Source organism: Alosa alosa, chromosome 3 (assembly GCF_017589495.1).
Source record: "Alosa alosa isolate M-15738 ecotype Scorff River chromosome 3, AALO_Geno_1.1, whole genome shotgun sequence".
Classification (NCBI taxonomy): Eukaryota; Metazoa; Chordata; class Actinopteri; order Clupeiformes; family Clupeidae; genus Alosa; species Alosa alosa.
In genome coordinates this window covers 9,817,023-9,838,363 of record NC_063191.1, presented here as the reverse complement: position 1 = coordinate 9,838,363, position 21,341 = coordinate 9,817,023, and positions in this window count along the sequence as shown.

Genomic DNA, 21,341 nt, shown 5'->3' with positions numbered 1-21,341 from the left:
CGCCTTAAGCGTCCCCAGGCGGAAAACCAACCTTGCAACATTGAGACTACCGTCCCGGAAAGAGAAGTGAGAAACAAGAAACTCGTTTTAAATCGTGTTTCTTACCTTGTAAGATCCACATTGTTCTGCCAAACTTATGCTAACCGTTCGCTAGCTTGTAAACAAATCCATGTGCTTTATCGTTACCTTTTCCCACAGTTTGAAATAGCATAATGCACAATTTCTCCAGCAGAGGGGGAATCCTGCCAAGTTTCCCTTTAAAGAAGCTTTATGAAGCTGTTTCTTCGACATCACATGCGTTTCCAGTGACATCACATGCCATTAGTGTTAATTTTGTCACCTATTTTTAATTTAGTCTTAGTCTTAGTCTTGTGACGAAATGTCCTTTTTAGTCTTTGTCATATTTAGTCATTCAAATATCATTTTTTGTTAGTCAAGTTTTAGTCAACTAAAAGTCTCGTCATTTTAGTCTAGTTTTAGCCATAAGAAAACTAAAGTCTTAGTCAGTTTTAGTCAACACATTTTTTAGTCTTTTTTTTATAACAAATTATTTCTGATTACCATTTGAGTCAAATAGTGTTTCACACATCTCAATTTTCCAACAATATTGTGTGTGTCCACAGGGCTACTCGTCTGTTATAATTACTCATTCTGATTTTTTGTCAGTCAGTATGTTTACATGCACAGGTAAGTCGAGCTACAGTTATAGCTTCGGCTGGGATTTGACCATAGACAGTAAAAAGATTTGACTGGATCACTGTCATATTAAGTAGACCAGTGTTTCTCAAAGTGTGGTCCGGGGAATCACTGGTGGTCCATAAGCTATCTCAAGTGGTCCGTGAGCAGGCGTGGTAAAATATAATATAGATGAGTTGTTTGCAATATTGAACCAACTTGTATGTAAAAACAGTTCTGCAACACTGTCTATGTAAGATATGCCAGTTTAAATCATACGGTATGAATCCACACAATAAGCAAAGTGCAAAGACAATAAGCAAGGTGGTTCAGTGAGTAGGCCTATTGTGTAGACTAATTATAGGCTACTGTTGAAGTAGGTCTAATCTTTTTTTTTTTTTTTAGCTAGGGTTAGTTAAGTGGTCCTGAAACTGAAAAAAGTTTGAGAAACACTGTCGTAGGAACAAAGTATTAATGTTTTTACTCCGCCCTCGCTAGATGGCGATATCGCCAAACACAACACATTCCCCAAACAGACTCTCCATCTTAGCCATAGCTAACTTGCTAGCGAACTTTCCATATTAAACTTGCTAGCAAACTTTGCATCATCAGTCTAACTAGTTAAATAGTTGACATTACATGATGAACATTTTCGTATGGACATTCTGGTGGATGTTAATTTGTATGAGAGAAGCTTCAACTTCTGGGTATGTAGCATTGTGGCATAAAGCTTAGGTAGTTAGTTGGTAACTCTGGCAGAAATCTCCAGTGTTCTTGTTCCATGTAGTTTAGGTGTTGCAGCCACAGGGTTGCAGCAACAGCACGTGACTAGCCTACAGGAAAGCTGTTAGCGTTATGAACTCATTCGAATATTTTGAAAAACATAACAGCTAGATATTCTGTCTTCTCATTTTGTAGACGAAAATGAAGAGAGATTTTATCTTAGTTCTTATTTCATGCAAAACATTTTAGTCTCGTCTTTTTTCGTCAACAATAATTCATCTTAAGATAGTCTTAGTCAGTGTTTCAGGACATTACTGCCGTCTCGTCATCGTCTCGTCTTAGTCATGAAAAAAAAGGTCGTTGACGAACATATTTCCTCTTGTCTAGTCTGACGAAATTAACACTACATGCCATTTCTAGTCCATATCATAAATGGAGGTCCCCACCTGAAGGAAACTGAAAGACTCATGACCTCCTTTGTATCTCCTACCTGTGTTCAGGTAGTCTTGTGGTGCGTTAATAGGCACCGGAAAAACCTTTTCCCCAGTGAAAACGTCATCATCCACGTCACTTCATGTGAATCAGAGGTGGGAAAACTAGGGCTAGATTTTGCTACACAAGTTGCCCAGTTAGGGGCTTGACATCCCTTTTGTCATCACGTTGTAATTCATTTGTAGTCCATGTGGCCTTTCATGTCCAACAGTTTTAATGTAAACTTGGGAATTTGCGTTTTTGTCACTTGAAAGCTGCATATATTTCTTTCAGACTGATGAACTGCGTATGTATGACACACCAATGGCCACTAGTGTGTTATGTTTATCAACGCCATAACCTAACCATAAACCTAACCATAACCCTAGAGGGCAACATATACTTGGCGTTATACGCATGGAAGTGAGACGATAAGTGGCATGTATGTTTACGTGGCGTTGACATACATGCAGATAGCTCAAAATGCGTCTATTTTCGAAGTGGCGTGTATATTTTTGCAAAACCATGATGGCAGTTTGCTTTCTTTCACAAGCGTCTTACACTAGCCTAGAAATAGTCTAGCAACTCTCCGTTGGCTTGTGAGCTGGAAAAATTAAACTTCTATCAGGCCAATCAAATCGTGTATAGAGACATTAGGCGGGCTTAACATAATGATTGATGGCAGAATGGTTTGGCTTGAATTCCCTGCTTGAAAACAAAGATGGATGTTGCTGTTGGCGAACAGCGTGACACAAGTTAAGCTTTTTTTTTAATTGGCAAAAGTTTGAACTAGCCAACTAGCTCCGTTGGTAGGAAAACGCATGGGACTCCTAGCGCTATCCTATTGCGTGCAGAGGGAATTTGAAAGACAACCGATTACCCCGCCCCTCGGACTGAGCACTGCCAACGGTGAGTGCCCAGACCCTACATTTTATTGTGGGTCTGGCTCGTCAAGCTAGTCTTACACCATATTTTTAAGTAAATACAGTTGTTTATTTAATATTAGTGAGCGTATGTTTTAACCTTTGTTCACACATTCCGACAGCAAATCACATGAACTCTCACTCTCAAAAAAAAAAAAAAAACGTAATCACAGGGGCGGTCCTCGTCATTCCCAGGTGGCATGAACAATGGACCATTTGTGCTATTAATGCAGTTCTAAGTGTCTTTGTGTTACACTACACCTCTATTGGTTTCAGTTTGAAAGCCATATTTGTAACTCAATCAATCACTGTCAATAATCCAAACCTACACTCCACCAAGCACAGTTAGGGTTAGGATCAATACTGATCTTTTTTTTCCTCTTATTGCTTGCTCTCTCTCTCTCTCTCTCTCTCTCTCTCTGGGTGCTCTTGAATATTACCAAATTTGAGATATTAATATCTACAACAAAACGGGTGGATGGGTACTATGTGGTAAAAACAATGTGTTATGTTGTTTATGAGGTGACTGTGATCTGGTGATAATATTTTGCAGATAAATAAAGATTTACACTGAAGGAACAGGTGACCACTTTTGTTCTTTTTATTAGTTTTGTCTGAATCCCTTTATGTGGGCTTGTTACAGGGGGCAGCCATTCTTTGGGGCAAATTCATGTCTTTATGTGGGCAGGTTACAGGGGGCAGTCATTCTTTGGGGCAAGTCCATGTCTTTATGTGGGCAGGTTACAGCAGTAACTCTTAGGGAGCTGATTAGGAGGATGCAGTTCTGTTTGAGCACAGGTCACACCGTAGATGCAGTTCTGTTTGAGCACAGGTCACACCTCCGTGACTTTAAATATTCCAATTATTGACCTGCAAACATAGCCTTGGATTATTATCTCATCTTTACTTTTTCATGTTAACTATTTTTTTACAATCCTACTACAGGTACTGCTGTTACTGACATTGTTTTACTGCTCCCCCTGCTCTTGTGTGTTCAGTTATCTGTACTAGTGGCTTTACTAATGTTTGATATCTGATCACCTGCTTGTCTATCAGGTTTGGCAGCACTTTGGTCAACTGTGTTGTTTTTAAAGTGCTTTATAAATAAACCTGACTTGACTTGGAGTTAAGAGTATAGGTGCAAATACTGAGAAGTGTGCACACCAGGGACCAGAACTAATGTGTGTGTGTGTGTGTGTGTAGGCTATTTCTGTTAACAAAATTATAACTCTTTCTCCCCCGTGTGGACACATGTGGAACTACCGTATCCACTGTACTTCATTCAGGTGTTGCATCTTGTTAAGCCAATAACTTTCCAACTGTGAGAACGGTGACATTTAAAAGACTGTAGTATACATGAAATAACAAACATAAACTAAACAGTTATTCTGGGTCTGAAAACCGAATACCTTTGCACCAGTCAGTTAGTGGTATTGATTGCTCCTTGTGTGCTCCTCCCATAATAACTAACCATGCTGGCTTTGACTCTAACTCATTTTTTTATTTCTGATGATGGAAAACCTTTCCCTTCATGACACAATAGATTCCTGAAATAGATAAATTCTTATATAGAATAGAATGCACTGTGCCTTTAAGAGTTGTGTCCACACAGGACAAGGAAGACACTCCCATTTCCAGTAAAACAAAACCTTACCAACTTACAGGTAGATAGTTCATGTGTGTGTCTGTGTGAATGTAGTAAGTGGCAGAAACCAATAAGTACTTTCGACTACGCCACCCCCGGGGAGTATGATCCCCGAGGGAAAGTGAGTTTATGGTTACAAACACCCAGATTGATCAGTTACCACGTTTCACAATGTACCCGCACAAAGGCAATCAGGTTCGTGCAAATCAAAACAGAGACAAGGTTCTATTTCCAATCGTATAAATGTTTATTTATTTTCAAATATTTCATAACTCTTTAAAATGTTTTTCAAATGTTCTGTTAAATGATTGCGCACATACACACTCACACACACATACATACATACAGTGGGCATCGCTTTCAAATGACCACTTCATTCGAGCATTACGCTTGGCGATACGCCGCGGCGGAAGCTCTTGAAAACTTTAGTACCACTTTCAGCCACTGTGCGTCGCTCTGCCACTGTACATCGCTCTGCCTGCCCGTCCCTTACATAATTGTTGCCGAGTAATCCCAGCCCTACAGATTCAATAACAAAATAAATCATGCATAATTAAACATTACCTCGATTTAGGCTACTTGGGTATGGCTTAAGGCTTGACTACACGAAAATCGAAATCGAAATTTGCTGTCTACATTATTGTCAGTGTTGGGGTTAACGCAACTACGCAAATCAAAACAGTGGTGTGATAATTGAGCCAGTAGAGAAATAACTGTTCAGAATTAATCTGTAGCCTTGGGTAGGCTTCTGCAGAAAACAATGTTGTTGCCGATTTAATACTATCTGGCGACGTTTTAACAGGCTACGCAATAGAGGCTTAGACAACTATGACCCACGTTTGGTTTTCAGAATTAATTTGCCCTACTTCTTGACTGCAATGTAGTCAATTGACTGCTTGACATGTCATTTTTATTTTCTGTCGTCGTAAACAATTACATCTGCTTTATGCCGCAGAATTACATTCATATTTGGCTGACTGCAGACGCCACTTCCCTCCCCATATTCCAATATTAAGATAGTATAAAGTGCTTTTTGTATAGGCTACTATCATAAAAAAAAAAAAAAAAATATAGTTAAAACGAATAGCTATTTTGCAATTTGACAAAACACTGGTCCTCATTTTGCGAATGCGAGGACGATATGAGCCCTATGAGCAAAATCTAGAGAAATGTGTGAGGTGGTCAGCGGGGGACAATTGAGACACACATTGGATTGTGTTATTACTTGAACATTCCACACTATCCACAGCTGTGGTAGGCCTATCAGGGCAGGAGGATTACTGTCAAGCGCAGGCTTTATATAAAATTCTTCAACAGAAGGCCTCGAATGTTGTCTTGTTTGTGGAGCGCTTTGCTTCGCTTCTGTAATTTCGGCTTCATTGAAAATGAGTGCTTCCCTCAATGACCCTCCGAGAATAAATAAAGGTTGAATGAATGAATGAATGCAGGCTTGCCCAAAATAAAGGCATGTGGTTTTGCGGCCTACAGTAAAATAACAGACCCGGCCAGAATGATGGCGTTATGATGCTTTTTTACGAGCAAGATGTTTTTGGTACCCTACCCACACTGCATGTTCTTAAATAACAATGATCATCAGTAATATTCGACCATTAATTTGGGTAAATGGGCAAGCGTGACCACCTTGATTGGCTGATTGGCTGATGATTGTAATGCGGCATGATTCCAAACACCTCCCTTACGATGATGAGTGACAGGTCTCAGAATGCGTGCGCGGAGGAGGAAGATGATGAATAACTGGGGCCGTAGGCTATTCACAAAGGCTTTTATCTAACTACTAGGAGTAGGCTACTCCTAAATCGCACTTAAAAATTTTAGATTGGAGTTTTCTCTTAAAAGTTATTCACAAAGCCTTTCAGACAACTCCTAAACTAGGAGTGAGTCTTCGTGGCTATGGATGACGCCATTACTCATGCACGAGCTTGACTGAAGTGACCACCTTGATTGGCTGACGATTGTAACGCTGGAATTCCAAACACCTCTTCCGATGATGACTGACAGGTGACAGGTCGGAGAATGCGTGCTCTACACAAGTAGTGCAAAGGACGGAAGATGATTAATAACTGAATAAAAAGGCCTAGCCTAAATGAATAAAGAGTAAGGCAAAACAAATAGCTTAGTAGCCTAATGAAACATAGGCCTATGGATTGATGCAGTAGCCTACCTTTGCAACATTATTAAATTAATCTGTCACCATATCCCTAGGCTACGTTTGCAAAGAGGAGAACATTTGAATTTGATTCACAATGAAACGTTACATTTCATTTCCATGTTAACAATGAGTAGTTTGTGTTGTTGTTGGTGGCGTTATTGCATCCCTTTTATGAATGCAAAATTGTTCCCCTAGCGATTGAAGCTCCTGTTGCGCATAGGCTATTTCAAAACATCGCAACGTAAAATGCCACAAAAAAGCTGTTTATGAATAGGTCTTAGTGAGTTAGGAGTCCTCTCGACTTAAGTTGTCCCAGACTTAGGTGCTACTTTTAGGTCTAAAATGCTTCGTGAATTACTTTTTGTGAAAAAAATTAGGAGTCCTAAAGTTAGAGTGACACGCCCATTATTTTTAGGAGTTGCTCCTAAATTCGCCAGTTAGGAGCTACTTTTAGCCTTAAAATTCTTTGTGAATATGGCCCTGAATAAAAAAGGCCTAGCCTAAATGAATCAAGGCAAAACAAATAGCCTAGTAGCCCAATGAAACATAATGGATTGATGTAGTATCTTGTAACATTATTAAATTATTCTGTTACTAATTCTTCACGCTTGCAAAAGAGAACATTTTAATTTGATTCACAATAATGTTACATTTAATTTACATGTTGACAATGATTAGCCTAGTTTTGGTTGTTGTTGGCGGCGTTATTGCATGTTAGTTATGCCTACAATGCAAAATTGCTTCCTCATGATTGACAGCTCCTGTAGCTGCATAGGATTTCAAAACCGCAGGTTTTGTGAATAGGTCTGTGAGTAAGGAGTCCTCTTGACTTCTTTTAAGCTGTCAGAGGTGGGAAGGTGTGATTTTTTGGGAAGGGCCGGATTAACTGGGCACAATTGTCTGATGGCCCCTTCCCCAGCCAACGGAATCGGGTGGTTAGTTAATAGGCCTATCGCGGAAGATTTTTCCTGCCATCTAAGGCACGAAGCATCTTCAGAGGCCAAGCCTCACCAAGTAGCTCGTTTGTTTACAACTAACATTCCATTTAATTAAACTGCTTTATAGGCTATGCCTAAATAGTTTTCAACATTTTGAATGTTAGTGTCGGGTGAATTGAAATGTTCTCAAAGTAGCCTTATGGCTGAAAGCCCCCGGCCAAGCAATATAACCATACAAACGCTGGCTGCACTCATTGTTTCAAAAGGAGTAATTTTGGCTTTGTCAGAACTGAAGAGCTGTGGACGGCACGCACGGTATGCCCAATGAAAATAAATTAACGCAACGCAACACAACACAACACAGACCCCGCCAGGTCAGTCACTGACATGAACGAAACACACAGAACCCGCTTCTCACGGCAGCAGTCACTGACAGTAACCTAGAATAAATGCATGGGAAAAACACTTCCCATGACAAAGACATCGTAAAACACTGAAAGTTAATATTTTGTCACTAGCAACATTCATCTGTCCTTTGTCAAATGTATTATGTTCCAAGTACCCTATGCGAATTCTGCTTCATAAAGTTGAACAAATACATTTGCTTATTTCACAGAAAAATATAAATAGCCAGTCTACAGTGCAGAGTTGGTAAGTTATGGTAGGCCAACTTGCAGTGAACATCCAAAGAGGGGAAATTATTTCTCTTGCAGCTGAGTAGCCTCAGGTGCGCGTCGACATAAGGCCTAACATGCAAGCCAATGAATCGTGCTCTCACGGCAATCGCTACTGCTAAACTTAAATAGGTTAACATCACTCTAAGTTCGCCTTCAAGCAAGGAAAACGATGATTTGAAGACATCTGTTTCGTTGGAAGGGCAAGGGTAGCAACAGGGCAACACAGAGACAGGCCCGATGGCAGGGCTGTTATGAGAGTATTAAAATATGGGATATTCTACGGGAAAACATTAAAAGCGGCAAGACAGCGGGAAAGTTAAAATACGGATATAAACAAAAAGTTGGCATGCATTGTTTCGGTCCCCGTGCACAGGGATTATTTGTCATACTATTAATCACATATGATTATTTGTGAAATTGTGCAAACAGGCTAACACATTTGAAAAGGAAGGACTGGTAGCATGCAAGCTCACGGAAAGATTGATTTAAGAATGTTATCACAAAGTGTGTGGTTGTGGCGCGAAGCGGAAGACAATTGGCAGGAGGGTCAACAATTCTGTCGGAGGGTCATTGAACAATTTCTAGCAGGCAAGAGAGGGTCATGCAACTTCCAACTGAAGCACTCCAAAAATTCCTCCGGTGGCCCCTTCAATAAATAACGATCAGTCCCTAGATTGCTGCTGTGCTATATGTCTTGGTTCTGTTAACAACTTATTGTCAAACGATAGCCTATCTCAAGGTTGCATCCATTACAAACAAACATGCAATGTGAACGTCTGGGATTGGGGAGAGCACTAAATGCTCTACTGAGTAAGCACGAAGTCAAACCTTTAAATGAAAAACACTCTTTAATAATCCAAAAAATAAACCGCTAATGAAGTAAACTTGTGACCATCAAAAATCGTTTATCGCCAGAACTCCGTGATACCAGGACGAACAGGAAGGCATTTGGCTGAGCAACGGAGGTTAATATGCTCCATGTTTTGTCCAAATGATGACTGTCTATCATCGTTGCACTCGGAGAAAACCGAATGTTTCATTCGTCCCCGCTTCAATCGTCCGGTTGTACCTACTCAAAACGCAGATAGAACCTTATTATTCTAAGGTAGCGAAATAGCGTTCAGCATGATTCATGCCCAATTAATTCCCTGTTAAAGTGTTAAGCCTTTGTAGTTTGGTTTCGATAGCCTATGATAAACGGCTTATGGCCAAATATGTGAAAACGTTAAAATACAGTAGGCTAAAACCCTCGAAAAAGTTGACAGTGATTTTTTCATAATCACCTTGGAGGGTCATAGAAACATGTATTGCTGGCAAGGGAGGGTCACGTCTTTTTGGACTAATGCTCCCCAAACTCCTCCGGTAGCCCCTTAAATAAACTAGATGTACCGCATAGCGGTACAAAATATGACCGCCGCTCAGTCCTGTACATCCGTTCCGCGAAAATAAATCACACTTCAATTTGTCTCCATATTTTACTCCATCCCCCACTCTTGAAACTTTTGTGTATGCTTGTTTGGCATGCCTGAGTGTGTGTGTGCGGCTGCACAGAAAGTAGCCTACTGGTGCTGAAAAGGTGAATAGATTGTAGAATAGCCAAAGAAGATGTAGCATTGTTATAAAACCTTTAAAATCTCTAAACGATCACAAGTAGGGCAGTTCATCACAGTTCATCCATTGCAACTGGATTGATGAAAGGTCACTTACACCTGTAGGCTACATTGTATTTGGGAAAAGCAAAAGGTATCAGCATAATGTTATTTATTTATTTACTTATTTATTTTTATGTATTTATAAACAAAAACATCTCTGTCAGTTCCATGCCGTTTTCAACAGCTATCAAAAACAAAGGTCATTTTTGGATGGATGGATTTTTTGTGAATGTTTCTTCTTCTACATAAGATTTTAGTCATCTTTAGTTCATGTAATACTTTATTGTCAATGCACAAATTAAGTAACAGTAGTCTGAAACGTTATTGTTAATGCACAAATTAAGTAACAGTAGCCTAGTCTGAAACGAAATGCTGTTTTACATCTAACCAGTGGTGCAAATAACTGACATGTCCAAATGGGCCTTGATGAAATGCGTCGCTAGACTGTTCATACACATTTTAACGGGCCAAAGTTTAAGAGCTTTTGTCCGTTATTGTTCGTGCAAATATAGGCTGATTCATGTTCCCTTGCATTGTGTAACTGAGGTCCATGGCTAGTCTGGCTTTCATCAGACCAAGCTCAATCTTTTAAGAAATCAAAAATAAATAGCGGGCAGATCAGGCTGGGTTCACCCAGCCTAGTCCATAGGCAACTGATATTGTTTAATTTTCCGATTGAGATATACACGCTTCTGGCTATTCTAAATGCAAAAATGCATCAGGGAGTTATGACAAAACGGTAACTAACAAACTAGATCCTAATAGAAAGCTGTTAGCTTCCCTAAGCTACAGGTAGGATTATAAGGTAGGCCTATTTACAACATAAATTGTCAATAGGCTATGCTGGCGACACAAATAAAATCTCCTTTGGAAACCAATGGTTTACGCCTTTACAGTATCAAGCCGGACTTAAACTGTCATATCGCGGGCGAAAAGTTGTAATAACATTCAAGCAGCTCCATGAGTCAAGGAAAGCGCTGAATGAAGTAGCCACTTCTAGATGGGACCCACTACAGTAGCTTAAGGTGTGTTGCTAAAGCAGCCATAATGAAATGAAGGTGTCATTGTTTGGATACTTCACACACACGTGCCTTTTAATTTCACAGACTACAACTACCAAGCTGGAATCAAAGCACATCGATCCCCTCTCACCCCTGCATGCACTTAAAACAAAATAAACAGGCGCCTCAGTCTCACGCATGTATAGGCAAAACTGTATCAGACCGGTGTAACGCTGGTAAATCTTCCATTGCACAGAATGATTTTGTAGCACGCAATAAATGACAGTCGAAAAGATACAAACAGTGCTGCTATACATTTGCTTGGTATAACCGCGCATTTATAGTTTTCTACAAATGCAATAAATCAAATGCCTCCATCACTCAACCAACGCTTAACGGTAACATTACCTAGGTCCTTATTGATATTACAAGATTAACGCATCCTGCAGTAAAAACCAAGCATGTCCGATAAACATCCTCAGATTTATTTCGCTTCAAGAAGAAATGGGAATTACACTTCATGTGAATATCGGCCCTATCCTTATTAGATGTTCGCTCTGCGGTAAATTACAGTCCTTGTTTGAAGGACTCCATTGTTTTTCCAACCCACTTTTTTTTTTTTTTTTTTTTCACCAACCCACAAAATTACGTCTCACTGCAACGATGCGCCATCTAGTGGACAAACGACTACTTCTCGCCAATACTGAAAATGCAGCCATGATGATGATGATGAATATTTATTTTGGCTTTTTAATCCTACTGAATTTGTAATTATGTATCGGCCGTTCTAATACCGATAGTATGTGGGTGCCTGTGTGTGTGCATGTGTATATGTGTGCACCGCCATTTACAGGCCAATAAGTGTACAGTCACTAAATGTACACATAACCTAATTTTTTAGACCCCCATGGATGAAATTCTACTTAAACTTGGCATACCCCCGAGAATGCCAGGTCAATCATACACATAAAATTTGGTGCAGTTCTGAACATCTTAACTGAAAGATAGGGGTGATTAAAGCAGAATAATATTGCATTTTCATTTTTTTACGGGTGGGGTGCAAATCACAAATGAGTGATTATGAGCCAGGTTGATGTGGGCCCTTGAGACCAACATACCATAAAAGATTCTTCATCCTCAGTGCCACGGTTCAGGTAGTTATTTAGGAAAAAACTGGGGCTACAAACGAAGAATGACGGTTCCATGCTATCCATGGGGGTACATGCCCACCAAGTTTTGTGTACCCCGGTCTTTCAGTGTCCCGAATCCTTGTTGGTGTACGCCACTAAATGTACACATAAATTATTTTATTGTAAGGCCCCCATGAACGAAAGTACACAAAACTTGGCATGCATTCGGAGGGTGTCATAATGATCCTACACTTTTAATTTCGTGCAGTTTTGACATTGTCAGCCAGAGATATTGTGATGAAAACACCTAATTTTTTGCTTTTTTAAATTTTTAACTAGGTGGCGCTATACATGAAATAAGTGGTAATGGGATGGGTTGACATGCCCCCTAAGACCAACATACATAAAAAGGTGGACCTCCTAGGGCCCTACGGTTTATCGAGATATTCACAGAAAACTGTCTCCGGCCACCTACAGGCCAGTTGGTGTAATATAACAGAAATTCATTTATTGTGTGGCCCCCCCATGAACAAAATTCCACGAAACTTGGCATGCATTCAGAAGGTGTCAAAATGATCCTACACTTCCAATTTCGTGCAGTTTTGACTATGTTAGGTCACAGATACCTACAATTACAACACCTCATTTTTACTTTTTTTGTTTTAACTAGGTGGCGCTATACATGAAATTAGTGGTTATGGAATGGGTTGACATGGCCCCTTGAGATCAACATACAAAAAAAGGTGGTCCTCCTAAACCTTACGGTTCTCGAGATATTCACAGAAAACTGTGTCTGCCCTACCCTCCTTTCGGGTGCAGTCCAGCGGGGGCTACAGATCAAAACGAAAAACGATGGTTCCATGCTATCCATATAAGGTTACATGCCCACCAAGTTTTGTCTACCCGGTCTTTCAGTGTCCCGGAATCATTGACGAAATTTGGACATGCGAAAAAGAAAAAAAAAAAAAAAAAAAAAAATCTGATTAAACCTATATGACCGCCGCCAGCTGCGCCGGTCGTCATAATAACGAACAGTCCCTAATGAAGTAAACTTGTGACCATCAAAAATCGTTTATCGCCTGTAGGCCTAACTCCGTGATAACAGGGATCGTAACAGGAAGGCATTTGGCTGAGCAACGGAGGTTAATACTCTATATTTTGTCCAAATGATGTCTGTCTATCATTGTTGCACTCGAGAAAACCAGAATTTTTAATTTGTCCCGCGCCTCTACGGCTGCAAACGGGATTCACTCAAGAAGTTAACCAAATATTTCTTTATTAGGGCAGGCATATTTCTGGCTATTACATTATTTCTAAAACCAGTCTGCTAAAGTCTGTAGTGAAGTCTGTGTAGGGTTTTCCAGGCTCCATTTCTTTTTAATGGTGACACCCTGCTCACTTGAGCCATCTACCGGGTTGTTTGGGTTGTTGCAGCGTCTCACTGGAAAAATACAAATTAAAGTCGCGTGATACCGCGTGATCCCACGCGCGGACCACGAGTGAATCTGGCCAATTCGAAGCACTGCCCACTGTACATACGCGCTCACATGCAGACTGCTGTGGGTATGGTTATTGGTAGGCCCACCAGAAATACAATACAAACAAACATAAACACGTACATTAATTAATAAAGCAAACCGACAGAGGGCTTACCAGAGGGAGGACCGTAGCTATGGAGTGGGTCAGAAGGACCACACGTGATATACACTGCACTGCACACCCAGGTGCCGCTACACTACCATAAATGTGAACTCACAGACACGGATACCCACCACCAACGGCTTGGCCCCCCTGCTGGTCGTCCCTGGTCCTGCCAAAGAAAAGAAAAGAAAATACCTGACCCAGAACGCGGAGGGAGGAAGAAGACTGGATAAACCACTGCAAAGGATGCAAGTAGTAAGCGCGTAAATGCGGAGCAGATGAAACCGAGGGGCTACTGCAGGAACGCAGGTCACCAAGTGAAACACTCTCCAAAGGGAACCGTGGAATGCCAACGCTGCCTCAGCAGGGATAGCTCATGACACAAGCAATAGCAGCAGAACCAATGCTGATGCAGAACTGGCGTGGAACAGGCAGAGCTTACCGCCTGGCGTGTCGGCTCCACAATTTTAAAGACTACCGCTAACGCTAGACAACAAGCCAGCGTGATGATCGTAATCGACGGACGCCCGCGACGGCCAAGGGGCGCGTGCTTAAAGGTACCGGAGCACCACTACATGAAGAAGAAATGGCCTTTATTCCCTTGTCTCAGGATGAGTTCAGCTGTTGTGTTTGTCTGGATCTACTGAAGGACCCAGTGACTGTTTCCTGTGGACACAGTTTCTGTTTGAACTGCATTACAGGCTGCTGGAATCAAGAAGACCAGAAGGGTGTTTACAGCTGCCCCCAGTGCAGGGAGACCTTCACTCCAAGGCCTGTACTACGCAGAAACACAATAATGGCTAATGTTATGGAGAAACTGAAGAAGACCGAACTGCAGTCTGATGCTAAGGCTCCTTCCTACGCCGGACCAGACGATGTGGAGTGTGACTTCTGCACTGGGAGAAAACATAAAGCCATCAAGTCGTGTCTAACATGCATGGGATCTTACTGTGAGTTTCACATCCAGCCTCACTATGAAGTTACCTGTCTGAAAAAGCACAAGCTGGTTAACGCCATCTCACAGCTACAGGAGAAAATCTGCTCTCAACTTCTGCTTTATTCAGACAAAATAAATATGCAAAGTATTTGTAACATACAAACTAAATGACAAACTAAGTAATAGTCATGAAAACACAAAAGAATGAAGCTGATGTTGCGGCTTATTATTATTATTAGCCTATTATTATTATTAGCGTTATAGATGTGATAAAGCAAAACACTCAACACAAACAACAATATATTGTTCATTTGATTCTGTGTTTTCCTTAAACATATAGAAGGTTATGGATGATGTCTCAATCATGACTCAAATGTTGAATATTCAGTATAGAATAAGCTACATTGTGTTGGTCTGTGTGCATCTGTCCATGGAACAAGTTGGCAGAGATGAAGGTGAAGAACCAGACACAGATCCAGCAGAGAGAGAAGGAGCTGCAGGAGGTCAACCAGGCCCTGCAAACTCTAAAGGTCATTACTGTTCAACATGGCTCATATTTATTTACTGTTCAACATGGCTCATGTTTATTTACTGTTGAACGTGGATGTACTGATTGTTTGTTAATGTGTGCTGTTTAGTCATTTAACTTGATTGTAATGCAATTCAATACGGACAAAGAGAAACTAAGTCAAGCATTCATCTTCCCAAAGATAAAATGTAAGTTTGACTAGAAATGAGCTGGTATGACCTTTATATCTCCCATCAGGCCTCTGCACAGGAAGCTGTTGACGTTGAGAGGATCTTCACTGAGCTGATCAAACTCGCTGAAGCAAAAGCGCTCTGAGGTGACTGAGTCGATCAGAGCTCAGGAGAGGGCAGAGGTGAGTCGAGCTGAAGGACTCCTGGAGCAGCTGGAGTTGGAGATCACTAAACTGAAGAGCAGAGATGCTGAGAAAGAGGATCCTGTTGATTTCCTCCAGGTAAAGCCACCAACCCTCAAGTTATTATGACCGCCTTTGGCAGCTGGCCGGGCGTCATATAGGTTTAGTCAGATTTTTTTTTTTTTTTTTTTTCTTTTTCAAGATGCCCAAATTTCCGTCAATGATTCCCGGACACTGAAAGACCGGGTACAACAACTTGGTGGACATGTAACCCCACATGGATAGCATGGAACCATCGTTTTTCGTTTTGATCTGTAGCCCCAGCTGAATTGGACCCCCGAAGGAGGGTAGGGCAGACACAGTTTTCTGTGAATATCTCCCCTAAAAAACCGTAGGGTTTAGGAGGACCATTTTTTTTTGTATGTTGGTCTTAAGGGGCATGTCAACCCATCCCATTGCCACTTATTTCATGTATAGCGCCACCTAGTTAAAAATTAAAAGCAAAAAATTAGGTGTTTTCATCTCAATATCTCTGGCTGACAAGGTCAAAACTGCACAAAATTAAAAGTGTAGGATCATTATGACACCCTCTGAATGCATGCCAAGTTTTGTGTACTTTCGTTCATGGGGGGGCCTTACAATAAAATAATTTATGTGTACATTTAGTGACGTACACCAACAAGGATTCCGGGACACTGAAAAGACCGGGGTACACAAAACTTGGTGGGCATGTACCCCACATGGATAGCATGGAACCGTCATTTTTTTAGTTTTGATCTGCAGCCCCCGCTGGACTGGACCCCGAAAGGAGGGTAGGGCGACACAGTTCTCTGTGAATCTTTATGGTATGTTGGTCTCAAGGGCCCACATCAACCTGGCTCATAATCACTCATTTGTGATTTGCCCCCGGTAAAAATGAAAATCAGTAGGATTAAAAGAAAGCCAAAATAAATATTCATCATCATCATCATGGCTGCATTTTCAGTATTGGCGAAAGTAGTCGTTTGTCCACTAGATGGCGCATCGTTGCAGTGAGACGTAATTTTGTTGGAAGTTAAAAGTGGGTTGGAAAAACAATGGACGCTTCCATACAAGGACTGTAATTTACAAGAGCGAACATCTAATAAGGATAGGATGATGTTCACATGAAGTGTAATTCCCATTTCTTCTTGAAGCGAAATAAATCTGAGGATGTTTATCGGACATGCTTGGTTTTACTGCAGGTACGTTAATCGTGTAATATCAATAAGGACCTAGGTAATGTTACCGTTAGCGTTGGTTGAGTGATGGAGGCATTTGATTTATTGCATTTGTAGAAAACTATAAATGCGGTTATACCAAGCAAATGTATAGCAGCACTGTTTGTATCTTTCGACTGTCATTTATTGCACGCTACTAAAAAATCATTCTGTGCAATGGAAGATTTACCAACGTTACACCGGTCTGATACAGTTTTGCCTATACATGCGAGATTGAGACGCCTGTTTATTTTGTTTTAAGTCGCGCGCAGGGTGTGAGAGGGGAATCGATGTGCTTTGATTACAGCTTGGTAGTTGTAGTCTGTGAAATTAAAAGCACGTGTGTGTGAAGTATCCAAACAATGACACCTTCATTTCATTATGGCTGCTTTAGCAAAACACCTTAAGCTACTGTGTAGTGGGTCCCATTTAGAAGTGGCTACTTCATTCAAGGCTTTCCTTGACTCATGGAGCTGCGTGAATGTTATTACAACTTTTCGCCACGATTTGACAGTTTAAGTCCGCTTGATACTGTAAGGCGTAAGCCATTGGTTTTCCAAAGGAGATTTTATTTGTGTCGCCAGCATAGCCTATTGACAATTTATGTTGTAAAATAGGCCTACCTTATAATCCTACCTGTAGCTTAGGGAAGCTAACAGCTTTCTATTAGGATCTAGTTTGTTAGTTACCGTTTTGTCATAACTCCCTGATGCATTTTTGCATTTAGAATAGCCAGAGCGTGTATATCTCAATCGGAAAAATTAAACAACATCGGTGCCTATGGACTAGGCTGGGTGAACCCAGCCTGATCTGCCCGCTATTTATTTTTTGATTTCTTAAAAGATTGAGCTTGGTCTGATGAAAGCCAGACTAGCCATGGACCTCAGTTAAACAATGCAAGGGAACATGAATCAGCCTATATTTGCACTAACAATAACGGACAAAAGCTCTTCAACTTTGGCCCGTTAAAATGTGTATGAACAGTCTAGCGACGCGCATTTCATCAAGGCCCATTTGGACATGTCAGTTATTTGCACCACTGGTTAGATGTAAAACAGCATTTTGTTTCAGACTAGGCTACTGTTACTTAATTTGTGCATTAACAATAACGTTTCAGACTACTGTTACTTAATTTGTGCATTGACAATAAAGTATTACATGAACTAAAGATGACTAAAATCTTATGTAGAAGAAGAAACATTCACAAAAAATCCATCCATCCAAAATGACCTTTGTTTTTGATAGCTTATGAAAACGGCATGGAACTGACAGAGATGTTTTGTTTAAAAATACATAAAAAAATAATAAATAACATTATGCTGATACCTTTTGCTTTTCCCAAATACAATGTAGCCTACAGGTGTAAGTGACCTTTCATCAATCCAGTTGCAATGGATGAACTGTGATGAACTGCCCTACTTGTGATTGTTTAGAGATTTTAAAGGTTTTATAACAATTCTACATCTTCTTTGGCTATTCTACAATCTATTCACCTTTTCAGCACCAGTAGGGTACTTTCTGTGCAGCCGCTTACACACACTCAGGCATGCCAAACAAGCATACACAAAAGTTTCAAGAGTGGGGATGGAGTAAAATATGGAGACAAATTGAAGTGTGATTTATTTTCGCGGAACGGATGTACAGGACTGAGCGGCGGTCATATTTTGTACCGCTATGCGGTACATCTAGTTTTGTAGGCGTTTGTAGGTAACATTACAGTGTTAGGCTGTTTGAGCTAGCTAGCTGTAAGAGGAACGATAAACTCTGTGACTGTAACATTACATTTAAATTACTCAATCTCTAAAACCAGTATAGGTATGGTCTTGTTTGCAGTGTACACTTTTACAGAAACTGAGTACATTAGTATGTTGTTGATTTGTCTCTATGTCCACATAAAGCTTTGATGCCTGCAGCACTTCATCTCTGTCATGGATGCATTCCAGTATAACTTTCACTCCACATCTCTCCTCAACTGATATTAAGAGGACGGCCCTTAAAGAAATAGAACACATGATGTTGAGATTAAATTCAGGTGAGGTGCTTCAAGGTGGTTATGTCATCTGTGTGAAACAGTTTTGTTCTATTTTAATACCTCAGTGTTTTACAGTTTTGTCTTGTTTTTATTTAGATTATGTTGGCATTCCTTTCATGCCTAAGCCAAGTACACATGCCACTGAGAAATGCCCCTTGTTGTCAGACATACATTACTGTAAATAGAAATGTCCCTTGTTGTTCTAAGTCATGCATGACTGTAAATAGAAATATCCCTTGTTGTTCTAAGACATGCATTGTAATGATTATACTTATTATGACCGCCGCGCAGCGAAGCGGCGGTCATATAGGTTTAGTCAGATTTTTTTTTTTTTTTTTTTTTTGCCCAAATTTCCGTCAATGATTCCGGGACACTGAAAGACCGGGTACACGAAACTTGGTGGACATGTAACCCCACATGGATTGCATGGAACCATCGTTTTTCGTTTTGATCTGTAGCCCCCGCTGAATTGGACCCCCGAAAGGAGGGTAGGGGCAGACACAGTTTTCTGTGAATATCTCGAAAATCGTAGGGTTTAGGAGGACCATTTTTTTTTTGTATGTTGATCTCAAGGGGCCATGTCAACCCATTCCATAACCACTCATTTCATGTATAAGCCACCTAGTTAAACACAAAAAAAGTAAAATGAGGTGGGTATAATTGAAGGTATCTGTGACCTAACATAGTCAAAACTGCACGAAATTGGAAGTGTAGGATCATTATGACACCCTCTGTATGCACGCCAAGTTTTGTGGAATTCCGTTCATGGGGGGCCACACAATAAATTAATTTATGTTACTATACACCAACTGGCCTGTAGGTGGCGGAGACAGTTTTCTGTGAATATCTCGAGAACCGTAGGGCCTAGGAGGTCCACCTTTTTTTGTATGTTGGTCTTAAGGGGCATGTCAACCCATCCCATTACCACTTATTTCATGTATAGCGCCACCTAGTTAAAAATTTAAAAGCAAAAAATTAGGTGTTTTCATCACAATATCTCTGGCTGACAAGGTCAAAACTGCACGAAATTAAAAGTGTAGGATCATTATGACACCCTCCAAATGCATGCCAAGTTTTGTGTACTTTTTCGGTCAATGGGGCCCTACAATAAAATAACTTATGTGTACATTTAGTGACGTACACCAACAAGGATTCCCGGACACTGAAAGACTGGGGTACACAAAACTTGGTGGGCATGTACCCCCCACATGGATAGCATGGAACCGTCATTTTTAGTTTTGATCTGCAGCCCCCTCGCTGGACTGGACCCCGAAGGAGGGTAGGGCAGACACAGTTCTCTGTGGGCAGACACAGTTCTCTTTTATGGTATGTTGGTCTCAAGGGCCCACATCAACCTGGCTCATAATCACTCATTTGTGATTTGCACCCCCCCAGTAAAAATGAAAATGCAATATTATTCTGCTTTAATCGCCCCTATCTTCAGTTAAGATGTTCAGAACTGCACCAAATTTTATGTGTATGATTGACCTGGCATTCTCTGGGGGTATGCCAAGTTTCGTAGAATTTCATCCATGGGGGGGGGGTCTAAAAAAATTAGGTTATGTGTACATTTAGTGACTGTACACTCATTGGCCTGTAAATGGCAGTGCACACATATAAACATGCACACACACAGGCACCCACATACTATCGGTATTAGAACGGCCGATACATAATTACAAATTCAGTAGGATCAAAAGAAAGCCAAAATAAATATTCATCATCATCATCATGGCTGCATTTTCAGTATTGGCGATAAGTAGTCGCTTTGTCCACTAGATGGATGATCGTTGCAGTGAGACGTAATTTTGTTGGAAGTTAAAAGTGGGTTGGGGAAAAACAATGGACACTTCCTACAAGGACTGTAATTTACCGCGAGCTTAACATCTAATAAGGACAGGGCGATGTTCACATGAAGTGTAATTCCCATTTCTTCTTGAAGCCTAAATAAATCTTATTTTATAATTTTATAATAATAATAATAATAATTTCTTAGTTTTGTCATAACTCCCTAATGCATTTTTTGCATTTAGAATAGCCAGAGCGTGTATATCTCAATCTGAAAATTAAACAATATCGGGTGCCTATGGACTAGGCTGGGTGAACCCAGCCTGATCTGCCATTTATTTTTTTTGATTTCTTAAAAGATTGAGCTTGGTCTGATGAAAGCCAGACTAGCCATGGACCCTCAGTTACACAATGCAAGGGAACATGAATCAGCCTATATTTGCCACGAACAATAACGGACAAAAGCTCTTAAACTTTGGCCATTAAAATGTATGAAACAGTCTAGCGACGCATTTCATCAAGGCCCATTTGGAAATGTCAGTTATTTGCACCACTGGTTAGATGTAAAACAGCATTTCGTTTCAGACTAGGCTACTGTTACTTAATTTGTGCATTAACAATAACGTTTCAGACTACTGTTACTTAATTTGTGCATTGACAATAAAGTATTACATGAACTAAAGATGACTAAAATCTTATGTAGAAGAAGAAACATTCACAAAAAATCCATCCATCCAAAAATGACCTTTGTTTTGATAGCTGTTGAAAACGGCATGGAACTGACAGAGATGTTTTTTGTTTATAAATACATAATAAATA